Genomic DNA, 17890 nt, shown 5'->3' with positions numbered 1-17890 from the left:
GAAGCGTGTTGAAAGACCAACTAATACTATTATTAGAATACGTTATCTTAACTCAACCTGATATTTTTATTTGTTAAGCAACAGGCAATATGAACACGGATGCATATAAAACAAGGTTATAAAACTAGGTGTAATTCCAACTAAAATTGACCATAACCCATAATTGACTGCTGTGAAATTGCTATATCTAAACTGAAGTTTGTCGAACTGTCAGCCGCCTTGTTTTTTGTACGTCGCTAGGTCTTATTGGTTGAAAATGATATATATATATATATATATATATATATATATATATATATATATATATATATATATATATATATATATATATATGTATATATATATATATATATATATATATATATATATATATATATATATATATATATATATATATATATATATATATATATATATATATATATGTTTTGTTTTAGTTCTTCACGGATGGAACTATGTGTATTGGTGGTAATCCGGGTGTTCATCCGTTGGTTGTTTGACCCTGGAGTAGGATCATTCGCCTGACGTTTCGCCAAAATATCGCGCGTCCATGTCACTCGTACGTGCCCGCACTTAAACTGTTTAAATGCGGACAGTTTAAGTACGGACACGTACGAGTGACATGGACGCGCGGCCTCTGAAGATGCCAAGTGATATTTTGGCGAAACGTGGTATTTCAGTTTCAGAATCTAGGCAAGAAACAAAATAGCTTTTGTTCAGGTTTCTCTATAGCATTGTTTAACCGGTATGGAAATAAAGAATAAGTTACTAGATTTTTAAGCAACTTGGATCTTTGAAGAAATCTTAATTGTTGTTTTGATTAAACAGAATTCCGAACGTTCCCAGAGTGTTACTGTTGACTGTATGAAAACGTTCGCCTTTCTGTTTAATTTAAGCATGGAACTGTTAAGATTTCTTGAAGGATCCAAATTTCTTAAAAATCTAGGAATCCTATATAAACTAAGCACGATGTCACGTCATACTGGAAACGGATTTATGCGATATACCAAATCTCTGTCCAATTCTTCGAAAGTTCCATCCCTCTTCCAATAAAACTTACAAAAAACTATTTTTTTTCAAAGCAACTTCTACAGGTTACTGTAATACTATTTACGAAACTTTTGGATTCTTACGTCAGTTGTTGTTGAATGGAACTTGTTGACGTTTCGCCAATCATGTTGTTAGCTTCTTCAGAGCTTAAATGAAACCGGCTAGCATTTTACTCTGTACTTGCTTATATATTGTTAGAGGCGGGCGGAGCTAAAGGAAATGTCTCGGATGACTGATTCCCATAGTGATGAAAGGTCGTGGTCGTGTAGTCGCGGATAAGATTGTGTGATTGCTTTGATTTCTATAGATTCTGGAATTTTTCATTGGTAGAAGAATTGATTGCACGCAAGAATGTTAGTTGTATCGAATAAAATTTTATGTCTGTTTTCGTGTTGTTTTCCGCAACTTATGATGAGTTTATTTGCCGTAGTATTAAGGCTCTTTCATGTTTCATGTCTAGTTGTCTCTCCTATGTATTCATTGCCACATATGCATGGAATGTTGCAAACTCTGTAAACAGAATATTTCGATCTATCAAAGACAAAATTTTGTTTGAGACACCATGAGTTTACAACATTCCATGCATATGCGGCAAAGACTATATAGGAGAGACAACCAGGCTCACAGACATGAAACATAAAAGAGCCTTAAGACTACGACAAATAAACTCATCAGCAGTTATCGAACACAATCACGAAACCGGACATAAAATTTCGCCAGTGTATGAATCAGTCATCCGAAACAATGTGAGTCAGTTTCATTTAAGCTCTGGAGAAGCCAACAGGATAATTAGCGAAACATCAACAAGTTGGATTCAACAATAAGCGACGCAGGAGGAATCCAGATGTTTTGTAATTAGTAAAACTGATGTATGTTATTTACCTGAATTCGAACCATATAAAAATGAGATAAACAGACCTGATTAAAAAAACAACTGTATAAATTTGGAATGTATGTACTATGACAGGTTATAATAAAAATAAATGTTTTCATTTTTGTATCAATTTAAAAATAAAATTGAAAATAATTTAGTGGTGCGTTAACTTAACTGGCCAGTGTATTTTCGGGTCTCCGCTAAACGTCTAACCTACCGACGATCAATCGCCCAGTATAAAGTAAATATTTTGTAAAAATCTGAACAACGTTACGTTCTCATTAAATTGTCGTCGCATCTAGGCGCGACACTTTTGAAAATGTTACGCCCGAATTACCGGCATTATCTGCCTGCCGATAAGGTTTTACGGTTTGTCTTATTAATAGTAGGCGCTCAAATATTATGAATGAAACCCGCCGCTCCCCTAGCGGTCGCGATTCCCCTCTCATCGTCATCATTCTTTCATGTTCCCCACTTTATCCGTGGAATAGCACACGCCTTCAGTTGTAAATTTGAAACCGGCTTATTCATTGCTTCTGGGCACCACAGAAGTTTCAAGAAGGTTATTTTTCGAATTATCGTTTTGCGCAGTAAAGTGAACTTTACATTTTTTTTTCGAATTGACGTGGGTATACACGTATCATTGGCGGGCAATTATTTAGTGTCGGGGTTCGGTGATTTCGCACGATTTAAGGTAAGACATTGTTTGCCGTTATGGTTTTTGCGAGGATCCAATTAAACGACGGTCTCTGGTTGATTGATGGAGGCATGAATGAAATTGTGCGTACGTGGGACTAAGCCGCGCGGAAAAGGGTTGTGTCGTTTATAAATTTTAGAATTATTTGTGTAGAGTTAATCGGCAAATTAATCTGTTCTGTCAACATTTTAAAAAAACAATTACATACAAAGTTATAGCCCATAATTAATGAGTTTTATTTGGCAGCTATTGAATTGATTGAATTCATTAATTAATTGAATTAATGTATTTATTTGCTTGTTTGAATTGAAGTTATGGATTTTGTTTGTTGTTTTTCGAGATTCTCTTCAATCGCAACATTGATTTTTATTTTACTACAACAGTTAAAATATTTCGACCTAACAGATTTGATATTTTCAGAATGTTTTAAATGCGTTGAAAGTTTTTAAAAAATCCAGTGCTTAGAGGATTGACGTAATGTTCAGCGTAGTTTTCAGTAACTTGCAGCTTAATAATATAGCCAAGTGCAAAGCAGTGTCTTTTACCACTATGGGTGTAGGTGTTAAATATGACTACCATCTTTTTGATAAAACTCTCTCCTGTTCTCATACTATCCTGTGTTCCTCATGTTAGTAAGGTACTCGCATATGCCTCATAAAGCAACTTTGCACTAGAGACTTTAACAATGCAGATATAATAATAATATATAACTCATAACTCAGCTCGAAGTTAGAGTGAGTAGTGTGGTCACAATTGTCACATTAATAGCCTGGAAAAAAATCAGCACAAGTTTTTGTTATGTATTTAATGCGGATTTGGTTGAGATCGTCATGATTATCATTATTTCACGAATTGTTTGATTGCGCTGTCATATTATATAGACTAAATTTGTTTGTTGCCCTTCATTCTTTGTTTCCACGCCAAGAACACATATTTTAAAATTTTCGCATATTGTCTCGATGTGCTCCGAATACAATACTCGACTCGATTTGGACTTTTTTTCGTATTATATCAGTAAAGTGAAAACGTTATTAACCATAATTATAAATTTCAGTCTTTTCCTCTTTTCTTCTTTTGTATGAGAGTTAATGCTTATGTTAGGTTAGATTTTAGGTTATGTTTCGTGATGTAATTATTTCATCCAATGCTTCTATAACTATTATACTAATTTGTACTGCAACCTATCTGTTAGTTGGGCTTGGGCTTAGCTAGACTTTTTTTTTTTTTTAAATAAGTTGACGATTTTGCTTTTTGTTTGTCAAAGCACGAAAATTCCTGTTCCAACATTCTGTTAACTTTAATCGTTATTTTACTACAATGCTGCTCAAATATTTCGACCTCTGAGATTTATTATTTTTAAGGGCATATTTTGGCGTTTAAATAAGGCGAGTTGAGGATTGTGTGTTGTGTTTTTTTGCCAACCCACCAAAATTCCTTATTCAATATTCTGTTTAATCACGCTGTCAATATTGTTTTTTATTGTACTACCTCGGCTAGAATATTTCTACACTTTGATCTTTACTTGGGGCTTTTGTGTTTCTTTACCATCATATCAATTTTTGTTTTGCTAGATTGTTTCGATTATTGATCATCTTCGTTCCTTCTTTATCCTCCTAACTGTTTTGTTTGAATATTTTTGGTTTGGTTATACAATTCGTAAAAAAAATATTACAAAAAAAAACGAATTCAGAGGAGAGTATTCCCAACAATATTCGCTTATTTAATAATAAAAAAAAACCTTCGCTAAAGCATTTGGCAATTATATTAATGATTAGTATTTATATCTTATTTATTTTACTTGCTTGGTTGAATTAGAATTGGCGATTTTGTTTTTTTGTCAATGGCATCAAAATTACTTTTTTAATATTTTGTGTAAATTCGCTGGCAACATCGAGTGTTATTTTATGGCAACGGCTAAAATCTTTCCACCCATCAGCGTTGATACTTTTAAAGTGTTTTGACCTTTAGTTGAGTAGGGTTTAGAATATTGCTTTTTTTGCCAATGTACCAAAATTATTTTTTAAATAATTCTTTTAATCACGCTGTCATCATTGATTTTTATTTTACCACAACGCCTAAAATATTTCGACCAATCAGATTTGATATTTTCAGAATGTTTTGACATTTTAACTTTTGGCATTCGCTAAAGAATTTGGCAGTTTTATTAATGATAATTATATATATCTTATTTATTTACTTGTTAGTTTGAATTTTAAATTTGGGATATTAGCTTTTCCGCCCTCTGCATCATAATTCCTTTTTTAATATTTTGTGTAAATTCGCTGGCAACATTGATCTTTATTTTACTGCAATGGCTCAAATATTTCAACCTTACTTCAACCTCTGATATTTAATATCATTCAGTGTCATTTCGCACGATTTAATGTAGGATATTGTTTGCCGTTAAATTTTTCGCGTTAATTCACGGGCCCGAATTATTTTTGTAGCGTATACACCGCAAAATAAATGTGTCCTTTCAATATAGTTTAAACGATTGTAATAAAGATGAGTTTTGTTTTGTTTGAACAAAACTACCCTCTTTTATACGGACAAGAAGCAAATGCAATGTAAAATCAATAACCTGTGAAGTTGAGTTTTGTTATCTATTGTTTGTTTAATAATGAAAAAATGACATTCGGCAAGGGATTTGGCAGCTGTATTGGTGCCTATAGTGCGCGTACTTATTTATTATTAATTTTAGTATTTTTTTATCTGGTTTATTTGCTTGTTTGAATTAGAATTAAAGAAATTATTTTACTGGGTAGTCTGTTGAAATTTCACTGTTTACTACTATGTTGAAATATTTCAATTTATAACATTAGATATATTCAGAATTTTTTGACATTTTCACGGAATATTTCAACATTAACTTGGTAGCTTTTGCGATTTTTTAGTATCTTGAAACGATTTTCGTTTTAATAGACAGATTTCCGGCTAGCTAGTTATAGCTGAAAAACCCAATAAAAGTCCCAGGAACTTAATTGCCTGTTCTATAATGTTTAAATTATTTGTCGTTTGGATTCCTTTCATATTTTCCATACGCTCTATCCTTTTTGGTTTGGTATTCCGTTATACTATACTCAATACTATATACAATACTTGCAAAAATAACATCGCAATAGATTTTTTTACAATGTGTTATCTAATTATTTTGTTTCAAATTTTGCTCCAAAATCAGGATTTCAGCACTTTGAATTTTAAGTTAATTTGTTGTAAATTGTGAAAAAATTGGAGCAATTTTTTGCTCTAAATTTGCTTAAAATTCTTGTTCTCATATTTAATGCTAACTTCAAAGTAATAACAAATTTACCACGATGTCATAAGTGCAAAGGGTCTTTCTTGGACCAGTATAGGTACGCAAATAATACATTATGCAACATTTAAAATTTCAAAGTGGTACTTTGCGCACGCTTGATCAGTGCATAGTTGGGTATTTCATAGTAGAGAGTAGAAAACATATTTTTTAAGAATTCTAACTTTTGAACTGTTTGATATATGAAATTTAGGAAGGTTTTATATGAAACAATTGTGAGTTTTTTTTTTACTGAAAATGACATTTTCATAAGTCAAAATCACAATTTATGTTTAAATGCGAGCGATTTTATTTGATTTTATTGGTAACGTAGCTTTTGGCGGTAAGTATTTTAGATAAACTTATGCTTTTTATTTCTACTTTTCGCAATTCTTATTTTTATTTATGTAGTTTTTCTGATACTAACTAACCAGTTTTGTATTTTTTATTTAACCAAAATTATTGTAACTTACAACTAAGTTAGGTTGCAGGATTTAAAAAATAATCAAAAAATAAATTAATGCTATTAATAGTAATAATAATAGTCTTGTTAAAACAATATTATTCGCCATTTGAAAGCGAATGCGGTGAAAATTGATGTTTGAATTAAGCATAAAAAGACCTTCATATGACCTACTAAAATAAATGAAATTATTCCAAGCCGTGTCATTTTGACTTATGAAAAGTGTCATTTTCAGTAACAAATTGTCTCATATAATACCATCCCAAATTTCATCTCATTATACCAAACTGTTCAAAAGTTAGCAGGTGAGAGACGGTAAAATATTGTATAATATTTTCCTTAAATCATCAACTAGTTGCTTCTTTAATGGTGTGATCAAATTACTGCCTAGAGCAGGGATAGTGAATGTTTTTGAATTCAATGTTTTATTGTGATCACCCGAAGCGTAAATTAGGAATATTTTTATTATAGTTTTGTGAATTTGTGAATCTTGTGATTTTGGCGTCGTCTTAGTAAAAATTCTTTAATATTTCCAATGAAGTTATAAAATATATTTCGCTTGAGGAAAAACTGTAGGTGTATGGGTAAATTTTATTCGAAACGACTAACGTGGCTCATTAAAGCGCAAACTAATTCCCTGGTACTAATTTAAGCATTTTCACCATTAACGAGTATTTCCGGTCCTAATCTACGACCTCTTTAAATGACCGTAAAGTGGTTAAGAAAATAATTTGTAGTTAGTAAGTATTTAATTTAATTTTTGTCTTTTTATTTCTTTTGCCTTTGTATTTTTCTGTTAAATAAGTCATCATATCGGTTTATTGTTGTAAAAAATGACCACTCTTCAAATTAGACGGCAACAAGTGAATAGCAATTTGATGTAGTTTTCACTTAAAATTCCAAAACTGTCAAAGGAAAAACCAACATGAAACTAGAGTTAATAACTTATCAATACCAACTTATCATACACCAGTACATTTTGTAAATGGCATAATGGATATTTTTAGGTTGTGATTTGAAAAAAGATTATTTACATAGATAACTTTATAGATGTAAGTGAAGTAGTATATATATATTTTTTTTACTATAAGTATGCATGTATAAATACTAAATTTAATAATAAATAAGACGTGCACAAAGTATCAGTAAAGATACTTGTTTCGTTAAAGAGTGTCTTGAGCTTTCGACTTTAGTCACGGGTTGGGAAAATCGATCGTTTTCGGTAGATCTAAAACACTGAGGGTATATTGACTGACGTTGTTCAATTTTCGCAGTGAACGTATTCGTGATGTTTTGCTAATGCTATTTAAGAAAATTTAGATATATAATAAAAGTGATCTGGATTGATTGTTTTAAATTTTGATTTCTTCCCAATTACCACCTGCAAATATTAAAAAGGTTTTTGAAATTTCAATTTTCCGGATATTTCCAAAATTCTATAATTTTTGTAAAGATATGCAATCTTTCTGTAATTTAGCTAGCATGCAGCTTTTACCGTTTTCACACTATAAACGCCGTGGACAGTTTTTCATGAACATTTTTCCGGACACACATATATAGATTGTTTTTACTTTATTAGACCATTAAACGAAAGCACCAAAGTATTCTACAGTAAATAGTTGTGTGCTAATTTAATACATCACCAACCGTGACAGCATTGTTTTCGAAATTTTAGTATGTCATATTGTATTTTGTATTTAAAGAAAAGTACCGTACGTTTAATTTAACTCGATAACATTTACTGTAACTTTTTTATTATGAAGATATCAGTCAAGACAAAAAAGTGCAGAAATTCTTTTAAAGTTACGTATAAATGTATATGTATATTATGTGTGTTTAATAGAACGTATTATTGCTATTATGTTGATATATTTTTGACAACAGTGACAATGAAAAAAATATATCTCGCAAATTTATACTTGTATACTTGTTCATCGATCCTATATTAGATTAGAATTTGCAATGGTTTTGAGCAAGCTTTTGGACAGTTGACTTTCAAAATCAAAATATGTTATGGAGAATGGGATAAAATTGCTGACTTTTATTGTTGAGAGGACTTTCAACATTGCTCGATTTCAAGAATTTGGGTTTTTGGTTTCCAGAGAAATTTTTAGCCAATGGAGAGTAAAATTTTGTCTTTTTTCAAGAATAGCTACACTACATGAAAATAACATTCAACATTTTGATGCCCAACAGCGTTGATATCCAACGCTAATATTAATAAAAAACTAAACCCAAAACGTGCGAGACATACTTAATGCCCAGAATAGTATCGGAGTAAAATTTTTAATTTCTTCTATCGCAGATATTCGTGACTGTGTGTGTATGAATTTGAAACTGGAATAATGATAAGTCATTGTTACCATGGTAGTAGTTTTTTTATGTAACAAACAGGAAGCGGTCTTATAACTGTTACACAATTTTGCTAGTAAAGAGCGGAGAGAATATAATACAAAGTATCCGGGACATGTCTTGTGTGACATTTTAATGTTACTTATCCGCTTAAGTTCGCGGCGTACTTTTTTATTCTTCTGTTACGTTGTACCGGAGCGTTCATTGTTTCTGTATAGTACCTAGATATTTATACCGGGTGACGCGAGACAGGGGTTTGAAATTTGGATGCTCAATATACCAGGTCAATCGGGAAATTTTTGGACACTATGAAGTTAATGGTTTGAGCATTTATGGTTTAAGCGGAAACGGCTGCAAGTTTGGCATTTCAAAGGTGGACCATTTTTTTTTATTTGAATTAAAAAGGTAATTTAATGCAGGCCGGTTTTCCAAATCTTCTTTTTATTTCTTTAATTTTGAAAATTGCATCCAGATGGCTATGACAACCACATATATTATTTACCTGGCGATGAAGAAAATACTAAATGATTTTTTTTTACATAGATATTTTTTTGGATAACCTAGTTTTATTAAATAGCCACGGTAGCAGAACAAATAATTTTTGAAGACGGCAATGTTGTTTATACCTCATACAGTTGGCATTAGCGGACTACAGTAAAAACTCTCAAATAACACGAGCATCACATTTGTCCATATGCTTACGTATGTATAGTATGTACTCGGATGTGCCTGCCATAAGTACTCTTTACAGAAAACTCTGCTTTAATTATGTAGAAAACCAAATCGAAATATTCTTCTTAAGATATTTAAGCAAAGCCCTCTATGCTGGGTTTTTCCCATTCTATTTGAAAAAAAAACTAGGTTGTTCTAAAAAATAATAAGTGTATTACATTTAATGCATTTTCCCATTAGTAAGGAAAAATTTTATTTAGAATTTTTGCCATCACCAGTTGGCCTAGATACAATTTGCCATATTAAATAACAACGTTTAAAAAACAAAAAATATTTCGGAAATTGGTCCTATCCTGCTTAGCTCCTGAATCCAAAAATGCGGAAAACATTAGTTTTTGCACCATTAAGCATTGAAAAGTTACGGTAGTTCTCGCCTAAGCCGGAAGTGCATCCAGTACTTTCATAGTGCTGGAAAATTGCAAGTTTCGCCTATATCAAGCCAACCAAATTTCAAATCGATGGGTCGAACCGTTTAAATGTTCCCAGTTTTTTATTAACTCGATATATCTCTATGGGCCCGTAAAATTTTACTCACAATCAGAGGATTGATATGATTTTTGGGATAGTTTTCCTAAAATGTATTAATGGCGAATGGCGACACATTCCAATAAAACTAAATAAACTTCTCGAAAGATTCAGTGTGTTGTGTGAAGTGTTTGTAACTTTTAAAATCAGCACGGAATAAGATGACGCAATGAAATCATTAATAGGAATCGAGGAGAAAATGTATTTAGATCTTTTTATGGGATATTTTTTGCCTGAAATATTATCTGGAAGATTCCCGAACTCCCTTTAGAGACACTTTTGGTATAACACATAAACATGTTATGTAAATGGTAAATTGTTTATTATTATTTTTATTGTCAACCTTATGTAAATGGCAAATTTTTTATTATTTTTTTTATTATCAACCTGGGGAGCCTTCCGCCTCTGAATTTCAGTTAAAATATTTTAAGTTTGCAACTCGCATTATACTCTAAATCAGCGAAAGGTTCAATCATGCCCGACAAGGTTAAGTCATTTTCTAATTACGAGGGGGTACCCATAAAAAACCGGAAATGAATTGCCGCGCGCAGAGCTTGTATAGTACACCTTTCTGCCGCTAGGTTGTGGATAGTACAACTTATTGCGAATTCAACGCCACCTTCGTTTTAAATTTAACTTGCAGTGCCATTTTTTGTTATTTCGTTTTTTTCGATGCCAAGTTTAAAAGAACAACGTGCAGCTATGAAATTTTGTTTCCTGCTCGGTAAAAGTTCTTATAAAGACGATGCGATGGGAAAAACTCAAGTGTACCAGTGGTTTGTTCGCTTCAAAAATGGCGACAATTGATGACCGACCTCGTTCTGGACGTCCATCAGCTGCTCGAATCGACGAAAATATTGAAAAGATTCGAGAGTTCGTGCTCACAGACCGTCGACAGACAATTGAACAATTATCAAAGATTAGTGGGTTGTCTTGGAGTACGGTTCAGCGAATTTTAACCGAAGATTTGGGAATGAAAAGAGTTGCTGCCAAGTTTGTTCCTCGTGTTCTGACTGACATGTTTTGAATCAACAGCTTGAAACGGATCCAGATTTTCTTTCAAAGAATACTGGTGACGAGTCATGGTGCTATGGTTACGATCCAGAAACGAAGCAACAGTCCAACCAATGGAAGACGTCACTGTCTCCCCGTCCAAAAAAATGTCGTCAGGTCAAATCAAACATCAAAACGATGCTGATTTGCTTTTTCGACATCAACGGCGTAGTTCATGCATGAGGTCGTTTTGTGATTTTCAATACAATATATAGTTTATAAAAAATGATTTCGGTTTTTTTTTGGTTACCCCCTCGTATGTATTTTTTTAATACAAAGGTGAGGTTCATTCAGTGCCGCAATAAGAATAATTAACGAAAATGAAACTAAACTCCATACTCCCCTTTAACTTTTTTATTTTATGTGTTCAAAAAAAAAGTGTAATTATGGAGGTAGGTACTTAAATAATATATTACGCAACAATGAGTTGTGAAGACATGACTGAGCAGCAAGATACGTTCATTGAGCAACATGAGATATGCCCATCAAAGCTGACAAAGTTAAAAACTGATGCTTCCAAATCCGTGACTAAGTATTGGTATTGGTATTGGTATTGGTATTAAAGGGGGGCGCCCTCGCGGGCGTCCAAGCACTTAGGCCACCAGATGGGCCCGTTGTGCGCCCAGGCCGCTCTAGAGGGCGTCCAGAATGCCGCCCCTCCTACTAAGTAAAAAGTAAAGAAACTGGTAAAAAAACTAAAGTAGTAAAGTAGGGAAATTTACAGTTAGTTTAAAATATTCTTCTTTATCTTATATGGAACATCACTATCAACTTTATTGTTATTAATTATGCGTAGTATCAAAACTATAGGGGCTGTTGGGTCAAAAAGCATAAAGAATCGCACAAAACATCAAAAGACTATCTACAAAGTTAATATGTATGTAGTAAGTACTAAGTACTAAGAAAGTTTAAATATTACTGAGGTCCTCTATATCTATATCTTTTCTCGAGTTTTTTTTTACACTTAAAAATTTCACATTTCCAAGAATCTTTTTAAATTCGTTGAGTCCGGTACCCACACACAGTTATAATGTTCAAAAAAATTGGGTTGTCTGCTCCGACACAGGAACTGTTCTGGCATTATTAGTCACATTCTGACTGCCAATTTATGAGATGCAACTCTATTTTTTTAATCTTTGATATGATATACATTTTTTCAGACTTTCGTTTAAGGGTTTATAGAACATGCCTATTTTTTTCAAATGTTATAATTCAATATTTTAATGTCAAATTTAGAAAAAAAATATTTATGGAGGGGGACAAATTATCGATATGTCGGGAGTTAGGATACAGTGGTTAAGTCATTATAATTAAAGACTTTTTTGATTAAGCGACTAAAATATTCTCCTGTAGAGGTTTAAACGTTACTATTAATTTTATTTATTATTACACGTTTTTCTCTGGAAGAAAAAATCAAACGTGTGTTTTATTTGATGTTATAATTTTTAATTATTGACCTAATAAATAAATAAGTACATTTTGGCAGTTCAATAATTTTTAGAGAATATAAATAAATAAAGATACCGAATAAAAAAGAATAGTTACATTCTTCAATAAGATCTAATAAACAATAAATGAACGAACCAAACCTAAATGAAGTTTTAAATTGGACATACTATACCATTCACCCAAAAGCCATAGCAATTGGACGTGTTATTAATTTTCAAAATTTGTTTATACAAATAATATATATTACTTAATTAAAATAAAAAAAATATATATGAAATAATCAGCAATTCTTTATTGGAATAGACAGCATAGTTTGTACTTTTTAATTTATTTTTGTTTTTTGATAACAGTGTAAGGCTTGGTACAAAATTTATGAGGTAAGCAAGGTAAAGCAAAGGAATATCTTTGAGCCGATACAATAGCAAAACACTCTCCTGAGCTGCAAGCCTGGTGTTAATATTATGAGATAAATCTTTCTTATAATAAGTTGTTTTCAGATTAAGTTGGCATGGGGCAAGCAAATTGCTTTCCTTATAAGGTAAATCATTGGGATCTCTTATTCTTGTATAGCATTATTTTTATGATATATTTCTGAGCCATTTGTAGTTTCGAAGCAATTGTCCTACCATCCCTCCCCCAAATCACTAGTACCTAGTACAGGGGAGAGATAGACGACCCTAAAGCTAAACAATAGTATGTTCCATAGTTTATAAATTTTTTGGATTAATTTTCTGATCTTGCATACTATACATGTTTACAAATATTTTGTATGTATGTATATAAATACAAAATAAATAAATGTATACAAATATTTTATACTGTTTTCTTTTCGATAACATAACATTCGATTTCCAGTCCTGATCACTTATTCTGAAAGCCGTATCATCAGCAAAGCAGTAGATACCACCTAGATTCACAGCCGATAAGATTGAAGCATTTTTTTTAATTACTAAAGAAGGAAAATAAAATATAAATGTTTATTGAACACTTCTGAAAATTATAGAAAAACTATTTTAAAAATATTAATTGTGCCTAAGTAAAATACCTACCCAAAAATGTATATCAGCTCTCGGGCTATAAGTGAAAAATTAGAGCAACACGCCTATAATAAAATTTTAGCCAATTCAACGAACCAGCGCTATCGATGTCGACATACCGTTTGACCATTTTCTTCGGATCTTTTAACTGTGCGGAGGGTTTAAACAGGATGTATGTAGGTGGACTCGTAAAAATTAGTTTTTTTAAACGTAGCGTCCTGCCATGTAATCCGTAGCGGACAGGGACGTAGTGAATCGCCTTTATTATGGGTCGAGGACAAATAAAATTAGTTTTATTATCCTATCCTGAGATATCTGCAATGTGTTTGAAGACGATAATGCATCTGGAATTAACGGAATGGCGAATTCGTTTGGTTTTGAAACTGTATATTTCTGCGCTTTTTATTCGTTTAATACTAGAAGGTGCTGCAAGAGATAAACTCAAGAAACACTAAGTAAAAACTTTTATAAGGTCTCCAACACCAGATGGTTTTATTAATAATCCAATGTTAAAAGTCACCAACCAATATATATATATATATATATATATATATATATGTATATTCTCACGTATTGATTCACGGATGGAAAAATGTGATGACACTATATTCCGGGATATCATCCGTGTGTTCGAAGTGTTTTCGGAGCGGGAGCATTGAAGATGCCAAGTGAGATTTTGGCGAAACGTCTGCAGGATTCCAGTCGGATGCAAGATTTGCAGGATTCCAGTCGGATGCAGGATTCCAGTCGGAGTTCAACGAGTGAACGGATGATATCCCGGAATATAGTGTCATCACATTTTTCCATCCGTGAATCAATATATATCAATATCGATATATATATATATATATATATATATATATATATATATATATATATATATATATATATATATATATATATATATATATATATATATATATATATATATATATATATATATATATATATATATATATATATATATATATATATATATATATATATATATATCAAAATTAAATATTTGTAACCATTATTATAATTCTTAATCGGCACCTTAAGGAATCAATTTAAAAATGTCCTATGCCTTCACAAACTTCAGAGACTATAAAAATTTTGACTCTTAACGCTTTAACGGACTCATCTTTTTAAGATTTTGAACCACTTCCATTGGAAAATATCAACGCTTCGTCTAAAAATACCGCTTTTCTAAATTGTGATATGTAATTTTTACATATATTTCTTTAAAAATTGAACATACTGATTTACTGTCAGTGCGTGTATACGGTCGTATTTTTATTAAAAACACCGTTTTTTTTAATTTCTTTCAAAACTGGAAGGCTTTTGATCTACACTGACTTACAGCTTAAATGATGCAGTCGCTATAACAAAAACTTGAATGTCTGAATGTCTCTTTATTTATTTGGAAAAAAAACAACTTATTGAAATTAAGTTAGTAAACAGCCTTCCAAAAATGTGTGAATTACTTTTTGTCTTAAATATGCCCTACTTAGTTAACAATAAAGAATTAATTAAATTATATACAATATTAAAGTCATAGCTTAAATGATGCAAAACAAACTATAACCAAATCAATAGAGAAAAACAACTGCTTAATTTTAAATACTCCTGCTAATATTTAGTCGGGCCTCCCTGATTATCATGACTGCCTGTAGTCTAGTCTAGTGTACTCCGGGGAAATTGTGTTCCATGCTTCAGTAATTTTTACTTTTAATTCATTCTTGTTAGATCTTGGGACACTATTTACTTTGTTTTTTAATATGAACCACAATTTTTCAATCACATTCAAGTCTGGTGACTGGTGTCTTAATAACATTTGGGCAGTTATAAAGCAACCAACTGCGGACCCGCGGTATTTAATTTTTGGGCACTGGCAACCAGATACTGTCTTAATATTTTCAAATACACATATTGGTTCATATTTCCTTCAATGAAATAAATGCATATTACCTACTCCTGCAGATGACATACAGTCCCCTAACACTTCACCTCCGGCGTGCTTTACCGTAGCCTTTAAAATTTTCAATTTAAATTCTTCCTTATTCTTTTTCCATAATGATATTTTTCTATAGGATCCAGATAAGGTTATTTTGGTCTCATCGGCAAATATTACTGAATTCCAGAAGTCTAGTTCTTCGGCTAAAGAAATGCTTATTTCTGGCAGTTCAACCATGTAAATTATTTTTTCGCAGGTTTCGTTGCATTGTTTCGATCTTATACCTTTTTCCTAAATGTCTTACAATCCATCTTTGACTGAATCTCGACCCTACTTTCGTTACAGTAACGCTCAACTGTTCAGCATAGTTGCCGGGCATTTGTTTACCGTTTTGGCTATGTCTCTTTGGCTGTATCCATTTATGTGATGATTTAAAAAAAATCGTTTTACTGAATGAAAACGTATTTTAAAATTTCAAACTAAACAAAAAACAATTGCAGTAATAAATGAAAGCCTTGGTAAATTTCAAACGGCTAAGTTTTGACCGCGGTTATTATTTTTGCATCATTTAAGCTGTGATGTTAATATTACATATAATTTAATTAATTATTGTTAACTAAGTAATTCATATTTAAGACAAAAAGTAATTCACAGTTTTTTAGAAGGATCTTTACTAACTTAATTTCAATAAGTTGCTTTTTTCCAAATAAATAAAGAGACATTCAGATCAGTTAGTTTTTGTTATGACGACTGTAAGTCATTGTATCTGATCATAAATCACACTTCGAACATTCATTTTCACATTTCCCGTCAAATATTCAGTCTTTGGCATTTTTCGTTTACACTTTTTAGTCTGCTTAGCTATTATATTGTTTTTTCTCATGCACAATTTTCTGCCCAGTCCCAGTGCTTTCGCTACTAATTGCTGGATATTCGTTGGCGATTTTCCACTTCCTCTTTCATTTTGAAAATAATTGATCATATTTAAAACCATGGTTTTTGCTTAGGGATGCAGAAAAATGTTTTTTTGTCTCAAAACTGACAGCATTAAATCAAATTTTTTTAACACCGCTGAAAATTATAACATTAAATTAACAATTAAAGAAGATAAAAGAAAAACAAACGTGAGTGTTTGTCTTTGATCGTTGTCGTTTCGACTGTAGCTATAGTCGCTATGCTAAATTTGTCACTTTTTAGAAAAAATACAAGCTTTACGCGTACCATTCTAAACTTTGTGATGGTATTTTTTGAATTATTGGTATATTCTATTTATTTTTCCAGTGTTTTTAGTCTTTGTATATTTTAGTCTTTTTAATATTTTAATAATTAGTTGCACCTCGATATATTTGACATCCTAAGTCTCTTCGCAGCATACAGGGAATCAGATGAAAAGTTTTTGCTTTGCTTAGAGCTATTGACTTTTATTGTTTGTGGTAATGAAAACATCGTTCAGCAAAAGCACCTCTTGCAAGAAAACGTGCCGTGCAGATGAATTTGAACGAGATAGGATAGTAGGCCTGCGAGAGACTGGGATATTCTTTTGGGAAATTGCACGGTTGATTTGTATACCACAACACTGATGGGATATTGGGCAGAGGAAGATTACAAAGAACGACTCCTAAGACTCCTTTAAACACCGGAACAGCAAAACTAGTATATAAGTAGAAATTACGGCTAAACGAGATCAATCTATCAAAGAATTTGAGGTTAGCGTATTGCCATGAACCAAAAGATGTAGATAGTAGCATATGGCATGGTTTTAAGAATAGGCTCACTGACATCAGGAATAGAATCGGGTTGATTTCAGTGAGTAGAGTAGTAGTAGTAGTGAGTCAGTAGTAGTAGAGTAAAGACAGTGAAGGTGAAGGCCCAATCCTACATTAAAAACATGTTGCAATCTACCGCGTTGCCCTACCATCAGCAATTGCAAACTTCTTCCGAAAAGCTAATGTAACCCTTGTTCTGTGCCCCCGACATTATGTTGCTACAATATCCTGATTTTTGCAATCAGATATGCTGCGAAGAATGTCAAATACATCGAGGCCCAAGTAATTATTGAAATATTAAAAATTCCTTGCATTAAATTTGTTGGAAAAATGTCGTGGATTACTATCTGCTGCTACTATCTGGATTCCTCCTGTATCCGTTGTTGGTTTTTTCAGAGTTTCACTGAAACTGATCCTCATTCTAGTTTGTACCACCTTACATACTGTTTAAGGGGGGCGGAGCTAAAAGAGTGGTATAAAAATAGTCTCGGATGACTGATTCCAATATTGGTGAAATTTAAAGACCTAAATCGCTGCTAAGGTTGTTTAGTTTCTTTGGTTAAAGAATTGTTTACATGCGAGAATTAGTTTTATCCAATATGATTTGATGTCCGATTTCATGATTGTGTTCTGCAAGTGCTGATGAGTTGATATTTTTCAT

General features: G+C 32.0%; 1 protein-coding gene across 4 annotated transcripts in view; it reads left to right on the top strand.

The window, feature by feature from the left end:
- LOC132702983 (E3 ubiquitin-protein ligase HECW2) overlaps nucleotides 1-17890 on the top strand; it is a 153853-nt gene that overhangs the window by 9239 nt on the left and 126724 nt on the right. Inside the window, exon 1 of one of the 4 annotated variants that reach the window (XM_060671950.1) lies at nucleotides 2464-2618. The exons of the other annotated variants lie outside the window; for them this stretch is intronic. The gene's annotated coding sequence lies outside the window, so the exon portion shown is untranslated. Of the gene's footprint in view, nucleotides 1-2463; nucleotides 2619-17890 lie in introns of those variants that run through there. 4 annotated transcript variants of the gene reach the window in all.

Source organism: Cylas formicarius, unplaced genomic scaffold, assembly GCF_029955315.1.
Source record: "Cylas formicarius isolate icCylForm1 unplaced genomic scaffold, icCylForm1.1 PGA_scaffold_6__28_contigs__length_40554024, whole genome shotgun sequence".
NCBI lineage: Eukaryota > Metazoa > Arthropoda > Insecta > Coleoptera > Brentidae > Cylas > Cylas formicarius.
The sequence above is the reverse complement of the archived record's forward strand: the minus strand, read 5'-3'. Positions and strand labels throughout refer to the sequence as shown.